Source organism: Schistocerca americana, chromosome 7, assembly GCF_021461395.2.
Source record: "Schistocerca americana isolate TAMUIC-IGC-003095 chromosome 7, iqSchAmer2.1, whole genome shotgun sequence".
NCBI lineage: Eukaryota > Metazoa > Arthropoda > Insecta > Orthoptera > Acrididae > Schistocerca > Schistocerca americana.
This window is the reverse complement of record NC_060125.1, coordinates 322,889,684-322,904,987: the sequence shown is the minus strand read 5'-3', so window position 1 is coordinate 322,904,987 and position 15,304 is coordinate 322,889,684.

The following is a 15,304-nucleotide window of genomic DNA, read 5'->3' as shown; positions in this document are numbered from 1 at the left end:
TGTTACACGCAGTAATGTGGGAAGGAAAAGCTATTTCAAGAAACACTAGATCAGACAAAATATTATTAATATTGTATTTCTCTTTACTAACTTACTAGCTCTTACTCAGTGTTGCCCAGGTAACTATTTTTTTCCAATCTTCTATTAGGCCGTCTCCTTCTTTCCCCTCTCTTTGTCCATATCCACCTTCCCCTCTCTGTCCATATCACCACCCTCCACCTTCTCTCTGGCTACCCCCACCCCCAAACACTCTATCCATCTCCTCTTGCGACCCTTTCTGTCCATCTCCTCCTTTGCCCTCTCTGCTCCTCCTCCTCTGTCTCTCTGCTCTTTCCCCCTCTGTCCATATTCTCCTTCCCACTCTGTCTAACTCCTCCTTCCACTTTAATTCTATTTCCTCCTCTCCCCTCTCTTCATACATTTCCTCCTCCTCCCTTTCTCTGTTTGTTCCTACCCTCTGTAGCCGTCCATCTCCTGCCCTTTCCTTTCTCTTTTCGTCTCATCCTCTTTCTGCCCATCTCCTCCTTCTGCCTATCAGTGTCCATCTTCTCCTTCCCCATCTCTGTTTATCCATCTCATCCTCGCCCCTTCTCTTTTAGCATTATCATCACTACCCCAATAGGATGCTTGTGGTTCTTATCCCCACAGTATTTCTTTGCAGATTGTAACTAATGTGTACCAAATTTGACTGGCGTCGTTCCAGAGATTTATGATGAGCTTTCTATCTATGGTTTTCTCCATGCTCACACATGTCAAAAATATTTCATATATTTTTAAAATATTTCACACGTATTTGTACACATATTTCACTTGTATGTCTGGCGAATTTCGCCCTGCAGTTTCATTTCCATGCAGTTGTGTATTTAGGACATGTACCTCCTGGACTCTGTATTGTGCAATGGTATATTTTTGTATGTACATTCATCGGCATATATGGATATTCATCTGCTAAATGTGTTGCGAACAGAGTTAGCAGTAAAGAAGTAACAAATTGAAAAGTCAGGAATGATGGGGAAGCTTTTCACACTTCCCAGTATTTGATGTCATATTTCCGGAACTATGTGTCATACAATGATATATTTTTGTAGGTACATTCGGCAAAATATGTGAATGCTATCTGCAAAATTTGTTGCGAATAGAGTTGATTTCAAAGAAGTAATAAATCTCAACGCCATTCATGATGCAGCAGCTTTTAACGCAGCTCTGTATTTGATGTCATATCCCCTGGACTATGTATCGTACAGTGAGATATTTTTGCAGATGCATTCGGCGGCATTTGTGGATACTGTTGTGCGAAATAAGTTGCAAATAGAGTTAGCAGCAAAGAAGTAATACATTTAAACGTTATACAAGGTACGGCAGATTTTCACACAACTCAGTCTTTATGACGTTTTATCTCCTGAATTATGTGTGGAACACATATTCAATGGTATTTATGAATACTGTCTGTAAAATTTGTCGCGACTACTTTTCTTAGTAAAGAAGTAATAAGTTAAAACATCTTACTTCATGCGGCAGTTTTAGTGCATGAACTGCGGAAATGTAGTAAGCGATAAACTCTTTTCCCTTCATCAATTTGTGGAGTTGCCATCGGAAAAATGTTTCATGAACGTTTGAAATTATGTATGATGGTCATCGCAAGTCACTAAGTGCTCTCATTCTTCAATATTGGACGAGTAAAGTATGGGTATTCACGCGTCATGGAGTGTACTGCTTACTCACCCTTACATCCACACCTCTCATATGTAGACGGTTCTTACTCCTGCAGACATCCTCTTCAGAGAGTAAGTGATACTTGTACCAAGTTCGGTTGAAATAAGTCCATACATACATTTTTATAACATATATGTATTAAAGATAAAATACTATTTTTGAAATGTTTTCTTATTAATTTCACTTTTTGACAGAACTGGAGGGGCAACAGCCAAGGAGATAACATAGTGTGTGTGCGTGGGGTGGGGTGTGATGGGAAGAGGTGGAGGGGGGAGGGGGTGCAGCTGGCTGAGAGAAACGAATGTGACGACATTTCCGTCAGTAGGGAAAGGGGGAGGAGGCAGGCATGGGAGATGGTGAGGGGCCCCACTTTATGTTCTTGCTCTGGAACCGCCGTGACTGTACCTACGTCTCTGCCTGGAGATATTTACAAATGATCCTGTATATATGTGCAAGTACCTAGACTTTGAACCATTAACTTGAAACTTTTGCAACCTGTTATTGAAATACGCTATCTGGAAAAAAAAGGAATGAAGCACCCAGAAGGGGAAGAGGAAGCGAAATGAAGCTACGCGGGTTGAGAAGATATGTAATGTTATTTCAATGATTACAAAATCAAGTCATATTTACAAAGAACTGGGCAGTATGACCACAGCTATCAGTATGACATTGCGCCCCATCTGGCCCGGATACAAAGACTGATCCGGCTAGGAAGGGTCTCGTAAAGCCGTTGGATCTTCTCCTGTGGCACCATGGCGCACTCCTGTTGTAACTGGTCGTTGATATCCTGGGTACTAACTCTGGAACGGCGTTGCCGCTGGATTGTTCCACACATTCTCACCTGGGACAGATCTTGCTTGCCGCAGGAATACCTCAACATCACACAGATAGTTCATAGAAACATGTGTGGACGACCATTGCCCTATCGAAAAATGGCACCACGATATTGCTGCATGAGAGGTAAGACATGGGGATGCAGGATGTCCATGATGTACCATTGTGCCATCGGAGATCCCTCAGAAACTACCAACTATAACACGAAGTCACACTATGACGTCAGGACTAACACCACTGTGCCTTTCCAAAGCTTTGGAAGAATGGGACTGAAATCCCTGGGCTAGCAGGACAGAGCGGATGAAGTTATATTTGTAGAAAGAGGCCAAAATAAGTTATTGTCAGTTGCACTCAACATATAAACTTTATTTGTTAAAACACACCACCACACAAGCAAGAATCAAATACTCTCAAGGTTTTAACGAAAGACCTCCTTTGATTTAATTCAGATCGGGTGAAGGCCACATCGAAAATCCAAGGCACAAGGCCTAAGCAAGGAATTGAGGTACAGTAGTTCCTCTGAAGATTTTACTTCTTTAGAAAACAAATTATCTTCAATATAAATAGGCTGAAAGCCTTAGCTTAAATTTTCGCATAGAATTCGGCTGAAGGCTACACATTAATCAGGAACAGTGTTACGGCTTAAGGATGAGACAAAGATTTTCAATGTTTAATCTAAATAGGTTGAAAACTCGGCTGAAGATCGCAATTCAACAAAACAATTTAACAGCTTAAGGCCTAGGAAGAAGAGCTTTCGATATGAAAAGGCTAGAAGCCTTATCTTAAAATATTTCGTGTAAAACTCGGCTGTAGGCCTTATACTAAAGAATAACAGTCTTATGACTTAAGAGCAAGACAAAGATTTTGAATCTTTAATTTAATAGAGATTAAAAACTCGGCTGAAGGCCATGTACCATGCAGAAGGGAAAGCTTTACAATTTTAATAAGCTAAAACCCGGCTGAAGGCCACACAGAGTACTTAAAACTAAAAAGGAAATCACTATGTAAAACACAAGGAGCGGCGCTCAGAAAGTTCCAAGGGCCGACCTGGGAAGTAATACTAATACACGTTTAGGTGAAACAGGCAGCCAGACTGACAACCTCTTAATCTGAAGGCAACCCAACCAAAAGCCAGTCGACGAACCAACCAACAAGATCAGTTCTGCTCCACCCACCAGCAAAATGACAACAAGATGTCAATACCACAACGTTCTGGATACTGATGCCCAATCCAACCAAGTCAGAATAAACGCCCAAAACTACCAACAACACCTCAGCTGTCGACCTACACGCCGTGCTGGACAGCATCAACACGATTAGGAAAATACACTGACGAAAACTAGGTCAACGCCCAGGGCAAGTAACCGTAACGTCAGTGGCCACAAGGCAGATGATATCACTGGTACACTTCATTAATGAAGCAATGAATTAAATTAAGTTAAAGACCATACAGGAAGACGGCTGCAATTCTAGCCAACTTCAAGGCACACAGGTAGTTGCTCGCGGGAATCTCCCAGAAAGGGACAACCAGGATCAAATGAAGAGATGTGATAGCAGTTGAGGCTTGATAGTAGATTAAATGAGCACTCAACTTTAGTGTCCAGGATCAGTGGGCGACAAACTTCGTAACCCTCGCAAGAAGCGCCTCACAACTCCAACGTGCACACCGCCAGCAGCTCCGGCCTGACTACGAGCCACAGAGACTTCCTCGCTGCTCTGCCCCAACCGACCAATCCCCAACACCCGGAAACGGTCAAAAGATCAAATACACGTTGGCGATGAGATGACCGACCGAACGACCAACCAATGGTCATTGCCACTCCAGTCTTCTTCAATGCGACAGTACATGTGTGTCGCCAGCAGTCGGCAAGTAATGGCTGTCTGCACTTCACTGACGCTCCATGCCCGACGCTCCTTCATCCCCGACTGCTGCTCCGTGCACGACAGCATTGCTGGTCCGTCTCCAACTCACTTCCCGATACACGATGACCTGGAGACATGGGATCGGACCCAACCATGCAGAGGGAACACGCCCACTGGCTAACCGACATCCCTGCACCAGGTACGAACCGACCCAAGTCTCGCAAGATGACCAATCGAAGGGGCCGAGAAGTGCTCAGAAGACCAAATACACATCGCCCGATGAGGGAACCGACTGACTGCCACACACAGCACACCCAGAAAATGTATCTGCCACGCCAAAGACAGTACAGCAGTACTAGAATCGATACACACTGCTGCTGCCACTCACGGATATAAAACAGCAACGTTATGGCCGTAACCAAAGACGAAATAAGACACCATTGGACTGCAACCATAATAGAAAACAAGGCATGACGCGAGCAGCCATGGCTCAGGAACCTCTGCCCATGTCAACGTCATACCACCAATGACAGTCATTCAGCATAATGCAGAAACACAATTCATCATTCAACATAATGCAACGTCATACATTAGTAGTACATGCTTCTCAGACATGACACCATTTCAAATGCAGCCATTTGTGTTGTAGTACTAATGGTTGTCCGCTTGCCTGTTGCTGAGGATAGGGCATTCGATTCCTCCGAACTTGCTTGCATGTTCATTGATTCGGCAACCGATGACGTGGTCGAATCCTTTCCGATTGATTTTCGTCGTGTGGCTACTGCCACAGCTGCCGACCCTGTCCTTGCTACCGTTCTGCATTTTGTTGCTACGCAATGGCCCTTGTCAAAGTCACGGATCGGGGATCCGTTGGTCCGCCGATTTGTTGCTCACAAGGAGAGACTTTTTGTTCGACGTGGTGTTTTGCTGTTGCGTTCTGATAATGATCAGTCCAGGGTCGTGGTCCCACGTTCGTTACAGTCCTCTGTCTTACAGCTTCTCCACCATGGACATTGAGGTATAGTGAGAACGAAACAACTTGTTCGTCAGCTTGCTCTACTTGGTTCGGAATCGATGTCGCGATTACGAATATGTGCTCTTCTTGCATGGTGTGTGCCAAACAACAATCAGCCCCACCGCGGAAATTCTTTGCATGGCCAAAAGCCACTTCCCCTTGGCAACGCTTACACATCGACGTTCCTCATTAACGGATTAAAGTTAAGTATTCCAACAGCTACGTCCGTTTTTCTAAATTCTAATTTCCTTGTCCTGTTACAGACCTCACGCCAGCCAGCGTGAGCTAAAACGCGTCCCTTTCGGCCTCCTCTAGTAACACGGTGTTGACTCTCCTGCCAACCAAAATATTGGCGACGAGGCAAAACCGCGTTCTTATCGATATTGCCCTGATTTACTTGTGTAATGGCTTCGCCACAATCTCCAGATGTACTGTCCGAATTTTATCGCTTACAGAATCAACAGACGCATCCTTACTGGATGCCCTTGGACAGCTCGTCCAGGGTCAACGGGAAATGCAAAACGATGCGTCAGCCGCCGCTCCACCGCTAATGCAGCCACAACACGCTGTTGCACCAACTTTTCGACCTTTTCATGCTGCACTGGAAAGCTGGACGGAATGGTCACGCCAATTTGGATTCCATCTCGCCGCCTACAGAATTCAAGGTAACGAGCGGCAGCCTTTTTTGTTGTCTTCGGTCGGCGTGAATACGTACTGTGTGATAGTCAAATTATTTCCCCGACGCGATGTAACAACTCTGTCCTACGAAGAAATTTTGTCTGCATTAGATGGATATTTCAAAAAATCAGTCAGTGTAGTTGCAAAAAGGTATACCTTCTTTCGTACAAAACGTATGGCAGGTCAGACTAATCAGGAGTGGGTTGCAACCTTGCAAGGCCTTACTAGGGATCGTGCTTTTGAGTGTCAATGTGGACTCCCTTATTCAGATACTATGGTACATGATGCAATTGCACAGAACATTTCTGATGTTCATATAAGGGAACAGATTTTGAAACTAGTCAATCCCTCCCTTCACCAAGTGATGGACATATTGGATCAGCAGGACACACTTGACTTTGCTCAGGAATCATTTAAAACCTCACCAGCCATGTGTCAGGTTAACCGGCCCGCCGGGCGAGCTGTACCGAGCAGTAAACAGCCCTCGCGCCCGGCCACGCCGCTGCCACCAGGCACTCAGCCACGTGTGCCGCGCAGGCAAGCAAATGCAGTGCTAAAATCATGCCCGCGGTGTGCTACTAGATATTCATGTGAGAATTGCCCGTCACGCCAGGCTATTTGCTTTTTTTGTAATAAAAAAGGACATGTTCAGAGTGTTTGCCAGAAAAAGCTCAGATCGGAAACTCACAACCATTCCAGGCCCTTTGCTTTCCGCCGACTTCGAACCAAGGATACTCAGGCTCGTGAAACTTTGCTCATGGAAATTCATGTAGTTCATTCCACTCCGCCCAGTGCCACTCTCTCTAACAGCGACTGTGTTCGTCCCACAAATAGTGTGCGTTGACATCGCCGGAAATCCCGTCAAGTCGCAAGTGATTTTGTACCAGTGTCAGATCACGTTGCACGAGACAGTCGCTCTTGTCGTCAGCAGGACAATAAACTTTTTGTAGACTTGGACATTAACGGCAAAGTGATACCATTCCAGCTCGATACCGGAGCTGCAGTTTCACTGATCAATCAAGACACTTACAAACTGCTGGGCACACCTCCGTTGCGTGCCGCAGATGTTAAGTTATCTAGCTTTTCAGGTCAAAATATCCCTTTGTTAAGGCCAGTGCAGCCTTCTTGCAACATACAAAGGATAAACAAAACTTGTGTCATTTTACGTCCTTCATTCTTCTTCTGCAGTGAACTTGTTTGGTTTCGATTTATTTCAGTTGCTTAACTTGTCTATAGTAAATCAGGTCCTATCAGTGAAACAGACTGTGCCTTCAGACAGTGTTTCTCGTCTATGTGAAGAATTTGCAGAGATTTTTCCACTGGGCCTTGGTTGCGCTAAGAACTATAAAGCACATTTGGAACTGAAATTAAACGCGCAACCGAAATTTTTCAGAGCGCGCAATGTTCCCCACGCATTGCGTGATGAGGTCGCAAAAACATTACACGATTTGGAATCACAAGGTGTAATTGAACGTGTGCAGGCTTCTCTCTGGGCATCACCCTTAGTAATTTTGCCAAAACCTTCCGGAAAATTGAGACTTTGTATGGACTTCAAGGCAACAGTGAATCCGCAACTAGTGATTGCAACTTTTCCTTTACCCTGCCCGGAAGATCTTTTTGACAAACTGTGCCCAGGTAAATATTTTTCGAAGTTGCACCTAGCAGATGCGTACTTGCAAATACCGGTGGACGAAGAATCCCAGCGCGTTTTGGTGGTTAACACGCATCTTGGTTTGTATCGATTCAAACGACTGCCATTCGGGTGTGCATCCGCCCCTGCATAGTTTCAGCAATATCTCCAAACTGTTTGTGCATCGGTCCCTACTGCAGCAAACTATCTGGACGATATTGTGATCTCCGGAAAGACGGAAGAAGAACATGTAGCCAATCTCAGAACATTATTTCAGGTCTTGCGACAAAATGGTCTTCGCTTGCGGAAGGACAAATGTGTGTTTTTTGCTAGTGACTTGCCCTACCTGGGACATGGACTCAATGCCCAAGGCATACATCCTAGTCCCGAGCACCTCCGTGCCATACAAGACTAGCCTTCGCCACAGAATTTGAAGCAGCTACAGAGTGTGCTGGGAAAAATTAATTATTATCACCGTTATATCCCACACGCCTCTTCCATTTCAGCTCCGCTTCATCGCTTACGCCGAAAAGGTGTTCCGTTCGTCTGGACGACGGAATGCGAACGCGCCTTTCGCCAGTTGAAATCAACGTTGCTTTCCAATACTTGCCTTACGCCATTCGATCCCCAGAAGCCCCTTTTGTTTATGGTGGGTGCATCGGATTTCGGGATCGGTGCGGTGCTTGCGCACAAAGATGGATCGCACGTTTGCCCTATTGCCTTTGCATCCAAATTGCTCTCGTCTGCGCAAAGAAATTATTCACAGATCGAGAAAGAAGCATTGGCTCTCGTATTTGGTGTTACAAAGTTTCATGATTTCTTGTACGGTCGTCACTTTACCATCATCACAGACCACGAACCTTTGACATCACTTTTTCATCCGAACAAGCCTGTACCTCCACGTACGCGCAGAAATTCATTCGCTGGTCTATTTTCCTCTCGCAGTATCGCTACGATATCTTGTATCGGTCCACTGCTAAGCACGAAAACGCCGATGCGTTGTCCCACTTGCCTGTTGCTGAGGATAGGGCATTCGATTCCTCTGAACTTGCTTGCATGTTCATTGATTCGGCAACTGATGACGTGGTCGAATCCTTTCCGATTGATTATCGTCGTGTCGCTACTGCCACAGCTGCCAACCCTGTCCTTGCTACCGTTCTGCGTTTTGTTGCTACGCAATGGCCCTTGTCAAAGTCACGGATTGGGGATCCGTTGGTTCGCCGATTTTTTGCTCACAAGGAGAGACTTTTTGTTCGACATGGTGTTTTACTGTTGCGTTCTGATAATGATCAGTCCAGGGTCGTGGTCCCACGTTCGTTACAGTCCTCTGTCTTACAGCTTCTCCATCAAGGACATTGGAGTATAGTGAGAACGAAACAACTTGCTCGTCAGCACTGTACTTGGTTCGGAATCGATGCCGCGATTACGAATATGTGCTCTTCTTGCATGGTGTGTGCCAATCAACAATCAGCCCCACCGCAGAAATTATTTGCATGACCAAAAGCCACTTCCCCTTGGCAACGCTTACACATCGATTTTGCTGGTCCATTCTGGAATGCTCGATGGATGGTTGTGGTAGATTCATTCAGTAATTTTCCTTTTGTTGTCCGGATGTCTTCCACGACGTCATCTGCCACCATCCAAGCGTTATCTGCTATCTTTTGCATTGAAGGTCTTCCACAGACTATTGTTTCCGACAATGGCCCACAATTCATGTCCGCAGAATTTCAGTCATTCTGAAAGGCCAATGGTATTCAGCATCTGACGTCCGCGCTGTTTTCGCCACCGTCAAACGGTGCCGCTGAACTCAGATCCGATATGGTCGCTCGCCGGCTGAGTTGCTCCACGGTCGTCATCATCGGACCTTGATGTCTTTGCTACATCTGCCGCATTATGTTCCTGTGCAGCGGCAGACACCTGCTTTTGCTCCAGGCGACGTTGTCTACTATCGTCACTACCGAGGTTCACGGCGTTGGCTCGAAGGTCGCATTCTTCGCTGCCTCGGATGCGCTATGTATCTGGTTTTGGGGGCCTCTGGTGCGGTGCGCCGGCATCTCAACCAGCTGTGCCTCTGTCGTCGCATGGGATCTGCCGATCGCCGTCTGCTTTCAGCGATGGTGCCGTCCGGTCAGCGCCCTGGGGACCCATCTACTGGCTCGCATCAGCCCCAGGTGTTACCGGCGCTGCCTTCCATTTTGCCCCATGGAGACGCGTCGCCGCCACCGCCGCCGCCACCTGTTCTCCCGCCGGCGACGCCCGCAGTGGACGCATCGCTGCAACCGCCGGGCACCTCCCTGGGTCATGCGCTGCCAATCGCTTCCCGTGACCGGATGTCCTCCGTCTTCGCCCGTCGGGTGCCCCGACCCGATGGAGGTCGACCCTTTGGCCCCTCCTGTCTCTCTGTGGGCGCATACACCGCATGGAGCAGGTTTTCCGGCGTTTCCTAGCTCCCCGCGGTTCGAATGGCAGGGTGCGGGTGGCACAGCCGCGCCTGTTGTTAGGCTCCCCATCTCGTCGCATACGTCAACATGGGGTCTTCCCCACGGCGGGCGGAAGCCTTATGCCACCACCGTACGCCGATTTGCGGGGGAGGAATGTGGTGTCACCGCCAGACACCACACTTGCTAGGTGGTAGCCTTTAAATCGGCCGCGGTCCGTTAGCATACGTCGGACCCACGTGTCGCCACTATCAGTGATTGCAGACCGAGCGCCGCCACACGGCAGGTCTAGAGAGACTTCCTAGCACTCGCCCCAGTTGTACAACCGACTTTGCTAGCGATGGTTCACTGACAAAATACGCTCTCATTTGCCGAGACGATAGTTTAACATAGCCTTCAGCTACGTCATTTGCTACGACCTAGCAAGGCGCCATTATCAGTTACTATTGATATTGTGACTCATGTACCGGCAAGACCGACGTTCTTCATTAACGGATTAAAGTTAAGTATTCCACCAGCTACGTCCGTTTTTCTAAATTCTAATTTCCTTGTCCTGTTACAGACCTCACGCCAGCCTGTGTGAGCTAAAACGTGTGCCTTTCGGCCTCCTCTAGTAACACAGTGTTGGCTCTCCTGCCAACCAAAACACTTAGGATAATAATACCCTAATTCAGCAGCAGTTAATCTCCAACCAATTGTGCAGGATGACAAAGATTCTTGCAGAGAGCTCATCACCTGTTCCTGGATGGCAGGCACAGATGTGAAGAGGTTATGATGTACATACAGTCTCCAGTACGTGGCTGTGGCGACTACGGGACACTCATTCAAATAGTATTTGTTTTCTTCAGAAACCACCCCGCCCCCCCATGACATTATGTTAAGTCATTGATGTTGATTGTATGACATCATCAGTGACCTCGACATGTGCAGGTGTGACATCACCAATGATCATAGATGCATGATGTCATCATGTTAAGAATTTCAATCATTAGAGATGGTCAGCTGCAGGAATTTTAAAAATTAGAGATACCAGGACTTGGAGAAAAGCTTATTCCCTCTGCAATACATATTATAATGTTGATGCCTCATAGTGTAAGCGTTACAGGGAGATAGGAGAAATTTACTGTGGTGTATAAATCAAATGAGTCGCTGACGAGGCAGATGTGGAAATATTGTACATAATATTATTTGACAGCTGAATCAGCGAGTGGTTGGAGGGGAGGGGTTCTCCCTGGAATTTCTTGTCTGTTGTGTAAATTCCTGTAATTTGTTATGGTGCAGTTGTAACATTGGTTAACTGTTACAGGTCTTACAGTAATACTGTAACATGACTATTGTTACAGTTGTTATAATGTACAATTGTTGATCATGGGTTAGCTGTTACAGTTATGTGATATATTTTTTGAAAAATAATTTAAGCCTTTCGGGTACTTTTGAGCGCAGCCCAGATGGGGCTAAACTGCGATTGGCTCTTACTTTTTACAGGTGGCAAAATACTAGGCTGTTATTGGATTATTGGAGGAGATGGGAGGGATTGGCAGAGGGGTGGGGGGGGGGGGGGTGAAGTGAACCATCCAACGGATCGTTCGTTACGATGCAATCAGTTTCTGCAACTTCAGAACACAGTTATCCTGTATGTAAAACGTTGTAGAGCTAACTCCAAGGATAACAAAAGAGAGTTTGGGGTGTGTCGTACTAGATTTTTGTATTCTCATCTGATTATGTCAACAGAGTTTGCAGTAGCGACATTTCAAAATGACATTCTGGTATGTGAAAATGAAATGTATGAATTTTATTTCAGCGATGAAATCTAGTTAACTAGCAATGAGCGAAAAATAAGTGCTCATTTGCATGTTATGCAGGAAGTGCAGAGTCTAGACAGCTGCGTCTTTAAACTGTCGTGCCAAGTGCCAGCGCTAGGCTATTAAAAGGTCAGCTACCAACAGATATCTCAAGTGACATGCTGCACCCATGCTGCACGACAACACATACAATGCACAGACAGAGCAGTCGCAGCAGTGAAGTCTTGTAAAACCTTCTGCTTGTAGTATCTGTTCTGAGATGCTGTTCGGAAATTTGTTCGATCAAATAAGCAATCGTCTGAACATCAAAGACAAGCCACATAGAATTTCGATCGAATAAACAAAGTAGACTGTGTGGAGACCAGAGAGAATAGCAGGCACTGGGTTGTTAAGCTGATAATAAAACGAGAAATTGCTAACCGTACGTGACATTATATGTAGCATATGTGGATATATAATAAGTCACGGTTGCAAAATACTAACGCGAATTCTTTACAGACGAATGGAAAAACTAGTAGAAGCCGACCTTGGGGAAGATCAGTTTGGATTCCATTGAAATGTTGGAACACTTGAGGCAATACTGACCCTACGACTAATCTTAGAAAATAGATTAAGGAAAGGCAAACCTGCGTTTATAGCATTTGTAGACTTACAGAAAGCTTTTGACAATGTTGACTGGAATACTCTCTTTCAAATTCTGAAGGTGGCAGGGGTAAAATACGGAGGATATGATGTGACGTCATTATGACGTAACACGCTTTAGTCGATTAACACACCTATCGACTTTTACAAACATTCGAGATTCTTAACTGTCGTCAGCTAGTGGTTTGTTTTGACACGTGCGATTCTGATAACAGCTCAGTGTGGCAGCGTATATGTATTTCGCAAAAATAAAAGTAAAAGAGCTGGATATTAATAGAAATATTCCTGACTGTGGCCTTGAAAACACCACGCACAACACGTTTCGTAAAAAAGTGAAGTCTTCTTGTGTCCTGACCAGATTAGATTGTGTGATTGTTGTATTGAACGCTTTTAGTATGGTTTCATACAATTGGTCTTGTCAGTACATATTAGATTGTAGCAGCATACTCTTGCTGACTTTTTTTTCTTAATTTATATAGCTGAAAGAGAACTCGCGCAAGTTTGTTAGCTAAGTAATTTATATGTCCATCCCAAGATAGTGTTTTATCAACCATAATTCCAAGTAATTTTACACTCGGACCGCAGAGACAGGTACCTTAGTGTCCAGTAATGACTGGTGTGTAGAATGATTGAATTTCGAACTTAAAAAGAAAAATATGAGGCATTGTTGAAGAAAAATCGTCGACCGGAGATGAAATACGAGGGGAAGTGGATTTCTCAATGTAATCTTAACGAAAGGTCAGGGTCTTGATGCATCTAAAGATTTTCGCTGCTGAGTGCTTCTTCTCTCCGAGTACAAATAACCGACGCACTTCAGCTGGGTCAGAAGTACATCAATTTCTGCTTGAGATTCACAATAACCACGCAATTGCCTGTCGTCATCGATGCTGAACTCTTTCAGATTTTCTCTCGTTAGTCTCTCGAATGCTGAACACATAATTAGAGACGAGCAAACGAAAAACAACGCACAGGACATAAACACAGTACAATACACGATTTAAACGCAAGGAACGCAAAACACATGTCAACGAATGGTGCAGAGCACGGCGCTACCCTGTCACAACCTCTCGAAAGTTCACAAAAGTCGAATAGTCGATATACGGTTTCTATCGTTTTCGATGTAGCGTGTATACGTCATAATGACGTCACATCGTATCCAAGTCCGGTGAACTTAGCATCCTCCGTAAAATACAGAGAGCGAAAGACTATTTACAATTTGTTCAGAAACCAGATGGCAGTTATAAGAGTCGAGGGGCATGAAAGGGAAGCAGTGGTTGGGAAGGGAGTGAGACAGGGTTGTAGCCTCTATAGCCTCTACCCGATGTTATTCACTCTGTATATAGAGCAAGCAGTAAAGGAAAAAAAAAGAAAAATTCAGAATAGGTATTGAAATCCACGGAGAAGAAATAAAAACTTTGAGGTTCGCCGATGACATTGTAATTCTGTCAGAGACAGCAAAGGACTTGGAAGAGCAGTTGAACGGAATGGACAGTGTCTTGAAAGAAGGATAGAAGATGAACATTAACAAAAGCAATACGAGGATAATGGAATGGAGTCGAATTAAATCAGGTGATGCTGAGGGAATTAGATTAGGAAATGAGACACTTAAAGTAGTAAAGGAGTTTTGCTATTTGGGGAGCAAAATAACTGATGATGGTGGAAGTAGAGAGGATATAAAATGTAGGCTGGCAATGGCAAGGAAAGCGTTTCTGAAGAAGAGAAATTTGTTAACATCGAGTATAGATTTAAGTGTCAGGAAGTCGTTTCTGAAAGTATTTGTATGGAGTGTAGCCATGTATGGAAGTGAAACATGGACGATAAATAGTTTCGACAAGAAGAGAACAGAAGCTTTTGAAATGTGGTGCTCCAGAAGGATGCTGAAGATTAGATGGGCACACAACTAATGAGGAGGTGTTGAACAGAATTGGAGAGAAGAGGAGTTTGTGGCACAACTTGACTAGAAGAAGGGATCGGTTGGTAGGACGTGTTCTGAGGCATCAAGGGATCACCAATTTAGTATTGGGGGGCAGCGTAGAGGATAAAAATCGTAGAGGGAGACCAAGAGATGAATACACTAAGCAGATTCAATTAACAAAACTTGCTTGTTAACAATGGAAAGCTGTCGATGTCTAAACATGCCTAGATTTTAAATGGTGGAGCACATACAGATTATCAGCGACGTAGAACTTGCTAGATTATAGCGTAAACAGAATGTACTAGATTATAGAACGCAGTTATTTGATTATTCGCAAGGTATTTCTCGATCCATTTGCCTGCTATTTATTGTTGACAGTTTCGCACAGCAGAAGAGAGTTTCTCAAGACGTCTTCAAATCTGTTAATTTAGGTTTGTAGTGCAGTTTCGTGAGGCGACAGAGCATGTGATTCTCACCTCAGGTGTTGCTAATACGACAGCAGGTACGTTGTACCAGGCTAATCTACTGTTTTTTCACGACGTTCTTGATAAGGGCGGCATCGGTTGGAGTCACCCTCAGCGGTGATCTACATTTAAGAGCCAAAGTGTAAGCTATCCTGCCAGTTTTCGTTTGCATGTGAAGAGAATCAGAATGTCTGAAACCATCAGCTCACAATTAATTGTCTTCTGCTAACATACCCTGTACTACTGATTACACAACATGAAGGAAAACACTACATTGCATCACATAATTGTTGAATAAACAATGTGGTCA